Source organism: Nanorana parkeri, unplaced genomic scaffold, assembly GCF_000935625.1.
Source record: "Nanorana parkeri isolate BGI_ZX_2015 unplaced genomic scaffold, ASM93562v1 scaffold325, whole genome shotgun sequence".
Taxonomy (NCBI): domain Eukaryota; kingdom Metazoa; phylum Chordata; class Amphibia; order Anura; family Dicroglossidae; genus Nanorana; species Nanorana parkeri.
Window position 1 is genome coordinate 94602 of NW_017306593.1, and position 6416 is coordinate 101017.

The following is a 6416-nucleotide window of genomic DNA, read 5'->3' on the forward strand; positions in this document are numbered from 1 at the left end:
AAATATAAAAAGTGTCCTTTGACATTAGATCCTTAAGATTTCCTCAGCTTCAAAAACTGAGGAAATCTTAAGGATTCTTAAGAAATCTTAAGGATGACTTCCAAATTCCAAATCTTCATTATAGTCTTTTTATACTTTTTTATACTATAAGAGAGCTGTTGTATAAAGCTAAACTGAAAAGAATGTGGTTGCTATTGCAGATCACATTCTAAAAATGCTAGTTCCCTGTTTGACTTCTGTACTTTCCAACTCACTGCCCTAGAACACGTTTGTAGATTAGGAGTTCTGACATGCTGCATGTTCTAGTTACTCAGAATGTATTAATTCCAGAAACAGACAGGCAGCGTGGCTTTTCAGAATTCAATCAATAGGTAATGGCAGCCCACATGTTTGTCTCAATGAGAAAAGCATGTTTGTTTGTTTTTTAATAGTGCTTTTTGAAAATTTGGGGGAACATTAATCAAAGTAGGGGAATAAACCAACTGATTTGTTCATAGACATCTTAAGCTGTCAGTATCGATAAGGAAAAGCAGTTCATTTTCTTTTATTAATAGGGGGAAAGTTTCTGGTTTTAATAAAAAAAACAAAAAAAATACAACAATCTCATAGGAAATAATTGGCTTTTCTGGTTCTGTGTTGGCAAATGGACTTTAGCTTGACCCCAACAATATGTAAACTGCTCCAAAAGTTAAAAATAAGCAAAACACCATAAAAAAGTAAGTCGTTTGGTTAATTCCTACTAAAGATACATATTCATTTTATAGGCAATCAGCAAAAACATCTATTTATTTAAACTAGTGATTCAAGTCAATTGAGCAAGTATACATATCTATCATCAATAACATGTCCACACATTGGTATTCTTTTGCACATGTACAATATAAACAATAAATGCTTACTTGGTTTAACAATCAGCTGAGTTCCCCCTCCAAATATCAGGTTCCAGCCGCTCCCAGTATAAGCACAGTCATGAATGTCTATACACAAACCAGCCTTGTGTGTGCGTGGCTTCCTGCTTCCTGCTCCCTGTTTATTTTCTCTTTTTTATTACTAGATATATCAACAGGGTTATTCACAAAAGGGTGAAGAGTTTGGAGAAGTCAGGAGAAGTGAACAATCTAAGACCAAATAGCTGAACGCTTCAGCTGGAAAGTGAGCTATTTTGCCCTAGATTGTTCACTTCTCCTGCCTTCTCCAAACTCTTCACCCTTTTGTGAATAACCCCCCAAATCTCTAATTCTTCAATTTGAATCAGTTTATGCAATTAATAGAAATTATGGACTATTGTTTATGATTAATATTATGGTGCTTATTGTGAAAAAAAAATACGTTACTCTTGTATGACTGAATGTTTACAATATAGATATATTTAGTTCTTACCAAAATAACATATTAACCAGATTTTGCCTAAGAAATAATGATAACTATTACTAGCCATTATTAGTTAGGCTCAGTGTTCTATAATTCTTTGCTAAAGCTAAAAAAAGGTAAAACATCCTCAAAATTTGAATTTGCTGTATAATGCACTAAGTATTTTAAATGCTAGACCCTGCCCCCTTCAATCAATGCCTTAAAATGTTTTTACAAACATTGGTGCTATCAAAAAAATTATTTTCTAATTTCATTTAAAAAATATATGTCCGAACAAGCATTAGATTTAGTTTGATTCATGTAGATTCATTACTTACTCAAATTAATAGTCAGTTTTGTGCCTTGGCCAAAAATAATTTTTCTGGCACCAGTATCATCACAGCAAAATATGCCATTACACTAACCTGTTTCTATGAGTTCTTTCTTCTTTGTATAGATTATTGTTATATAATGATAGTACTGACCAAAACATATTTAACAAGATAATAGATAAGGCACATGACAGATTTTATACAGTAATACAATATAGTTCCAATGCGAAAGTTTAAACTTTCTTTGTTTGGTCTTAGGACACTTTTGTCAGTACAAGCTTTTGAAAAACACTTCAGAGCTTGTTCTAAAAAAATGTATTGATTGGCCATGTCAAATGAATTTCACTAAACAGTATGGTCCTTAAAGGGTACTTTGTTTCTTACCAAATGTGAGAAAATTAAATTGCTCCCAAAAATCTATGCCCTCTGCCCACCCCCACTGGTGTTCATGCAAAGCGCCAATCCCCCCAGCACAGCCATTGTCCATACACCATACACAAAACCTCAGCTGGGCTAAGACCAGGCAAGACCAGCGGGGGTGGGGAGAGGGCATAGATTTTTTGGGGGTAATTTATTTCTCGCATTTGGTGAGAAACTGGTATTACCCTTTAAAAGAAACCTTTAAAGAGAGAAATATGAAGACTGTCATTGCTGCTCTCTCCTTCTGAAAATGCTAGTTAATTGGTTGCTGGATGCTTTGACCTCAATATATTGGGTCACTGACCTGGAACAAGCATAAAAATAAGAAATTACTACTTTTTACTTGCTGTCTTTGATCAATGATTCAAAAATACAAAAGCCAGACACACGCAGGCAACAAGAATTCCTAAGAGGGAAGGAACCATTTTGGCTAAGCAGACACATTCTTTCATTGGAAGCAGTATTTGCACTAGAACAAGGGTGTAGGTAAACCCCTCTGGGCTCAGAAAGAAAATAGTAACCATAAAATCCCTTCAATAGAATATTTTCTACATACACAAATACTTAACACAATAAGGCTGATTTACTAAAAGAGCTTAAATCCACTTACTGAAACGTCATCGTGTGTAGAAGAAAAATAAACAGGGATTTGCTTTTCACATGACTAGATAATTGAAGTGAATCTTCATTAAGTCTATTGAGTGAAGATTCTCAACTCCATTAGTAAATCAGCCACAATGTAACAATGTAAAATATTTGATCCTGAATGGGCCTTTGCCATGATAATACTTACACAAGGATATGATAGGATTCATGATTTTTGAAAAACTGTCAATTATTGGTTCCCTGCAACTGATTTATTTTCTTGCATGACAATAACAAAATATAACAGCTTATGCTATTGAGGTTTGTAGCACACCCATATTAATGTCAGAGTAACATCATGCAGGTAATATCCTGAACTGGGCTGAAGCTGTGTTTGATTCTAATATCCAATCATGTGCAAAAGTTTCCAATTTTCCATTCCCCTGCATACAAATGGGTGTGTTTCACTATAGTCAATCTTAACCAGAAAAAAGTAACTCGCACTCCAGAGTGAAGCCCCGTCAATCTCAGAATTCAGAATGACTTGTACAAAAAATGTATCTGGCAATAAATATTTTGAATGTTGCTCCAACAGATTATGTTGGTAGAATCAACATTCACCAATTTCTTCCCAGATAATTTTTTGTACAAGTCATTCTGAGAAAGCTAGTCAGATGAACAGCGAAACATATTCAAGAAAAATACAACAAGTCCAGTTGCCTTGATTTATTTTTTACAGATATGGCTGAGATTAATACAATATTTGTAATACAAACTGCTATAAAATTGTTTATTTAATTAATTATATATACTGTATATATTAACTGCCACCATAGCACCAGATTTCATAATTTGACCCAGCAGTCCCAGATAAACATCTAATAACACAGCATAAACCACAGCTTTGTTAATTTTGAACTAATACTACATATTTACTGCTCTGTTAAGTAAAATAAGACATACTTACTGGGATTGACTCTCAAAACTGTGCCTTGTCCAAAAGTAAGTTTGTTAACTCCACTACCGTAATCACACAATGAACAAATACTGCTGTTAATGAATGAACTGGCTAATTGTAAAAAATACATCAAGGCAATTGGACTTGCTGTATTTTTCTTGAATATGTTTCGCTGGTAATCTGACTAGCTTTCTCAATTCAGAATGACTTGTACAAAAAAATATCTGGGGATAAATATGGTGAATGCTGCTCCAACAGATTATGTTTATTAGAGCATTCACCATATTTATTCCCAGGGATTTTTTTGTTCAAGTCATTCTGATTTGAGAAAACTGGTTGGATGACCAGTGAAACGTCTTCAAGAAAAATACAGCAAGTCCAGTTGCCTTAATTTATTTTTGACAGATATGGCTGAGATGAATACAATATTTTTAATACAAACTGTTATAAAATTGTTCATTTCATTCAATATATATAAGCCACCATAAAGCCAGATTTCATAATGTGACCCGGCAGTCCCAGATAAACATCTAATAACACAGCATATTTTTGCTGTGTTATTATTCACATTTGGTGAATAATAACACAGCATAAACCACAGCTTTGTTAATTTTGAACTAATACTACATATTTACTGATCTGTGATGTAAAATAAGACATACTTACTGGGATTGACTCTCAATACTGTGCCTTGCCCAAAAGTAAGTTTGTTGCCTGCACCACCATAATCACACAGTGAACTATCACATAGCAAATACTGCAGTTCCTGAATGAACTGACTGAGATGAATACAATATTTTTAATACACACTGTTAATAATTATCATATACAAGCAAAAATCTTGTTTTTTTTACTTTGCACATGATTGGGTATTCAAAGTAAACATATCTTCTCCCTCTTTAGTACACTAGGGACACCCCTTTTCATTTAAAAAGTTAGCATTTTTTAGTCCTTTAAATCTACTCCAATGAATTCAGAGCTTGTCTGAAACTGGATAATTTTTCCTTTACAAAATCTTCAATTTATAATGAATATAATTATTTTGATATACAGTAAATGCCATTGTTTGCTCAACCTGAACCAGAAAAGATCATTTGGGCATACGTTAGTGTGATAAATGTGCATATGTAATACATGTTGGGCAATCTAAACAAATGCCACTTTATCTAACAACAAATACTGTGGATTTTCTGTGTATCTGCTGCTGATTGTAATTTTAAACACTTTTCTTGTTCCTGTAGTAGAATGTAAGCCTGAATGAAACATAAATATTTAGGAAATCAAGCAGAAATGCTTCCAATATTTGTGAACTTTTCTTAGAAACCACACTTACTTGGTATAATAACTAATCTTGTTCCACTTCCAAAGAAAGTCTTGTAGCCAGTAGTACACAGTGCTTTGTATGTATACAATAACCACTGTGACTTGTGATGTGTATAAAGTATGTTCTGAACAGTCTAACACTTCTAACCTGTGAACACCAATAATATATCAAAATAATAATGACACACCAAGGCTGATTTACTAAATTAGTTAAAATGTCAGATTACCCCCGGTCCTGCACGATCTTTCATGCGTTTGTTTTTCCAGACCTAGCCGGAGCCGGGGCTAACTGGGTCTAAATTGACTCTTTTCCGTTTACACACTGCTGTCCATAGACTTGCATTGAGCATCCGATCAGGTCTGGCTGAAAAACTGACAGGCGAACCCGATCGGACCGCTTATGTGAAAGGGGCCTTAAGATTTTGCAATGCAATTTTCCCCTAAAATGTACAATATAATTGATAATCATATATTTTCAAAATCTTCTGAAAGAATGTGATTACATTCATATAACTTTCAATATTGATGAAGGTAAACCATACAAAATTCATATCTAAATGAAAAGATATGTGATAAATGTTGGCTAATCTGATATGCTCCCAATTTTGTGGTACTACAAATAATGTGATTTTCTTTAAATCTGGTGTTGACTGTGATTTTACACACTTGTCCTGTTCTATGCTGTCTCGATAAAACAGTAATGAATATATAAATTAGAAAGCATACTCACTTTGTTTAACTACTAATCTAGTTCCACTTCCAAAGACGAACTTGAAGCCAGTAGTACACAGTGCTTTGTATGTATACAATAACTTCTGTATGACTTGTGATGTGTATACAGCATGTTGTAAACAGGTAACCTTCAACATTAAACTTTCTAAACCTTCTACTCCATGGGGAAAAATAATATCTAAGAATAATATTGATACATTATGAGACCAGAAGAAGAAGATTCTAATTCTGAGGTTCTAATTGTGGGTTGATTTACTAATGGAGTAGGTATTGTTATACTGTATGTTCATTTAGATTACTACATTCAATAATACTTAGTTTACTTTGATCATGTGATCAGACTCACGGAAGTCCTTTCTTAAATAATTGTGCACAGCTTCAATTTACTCACTGAACTATGTGAACAATTACCACTCTTTCACTAAGCTAAACATATTGGGCTAGGGTGCTCGGCTCACAATATCTCTTTAACATTATAGCCAAGATTCTAAGCAAATATACTGTTAAAACAAAGTTTATTCCTCCTCATTAAAAATTTTTAAATATGCATGTCCATAGATTGCACAAAAGCTCCATAGCTTTCATTGAATTTGCATATCTTGATTGTGTCAGGGTATCCAGTATAGATGCATGTACGTTTAATGGTGACTGGTCTACGAGGATGAGGACCACTCACTATTACAGTTCTGTCAAGTCTACAAGAACTTACATGCATC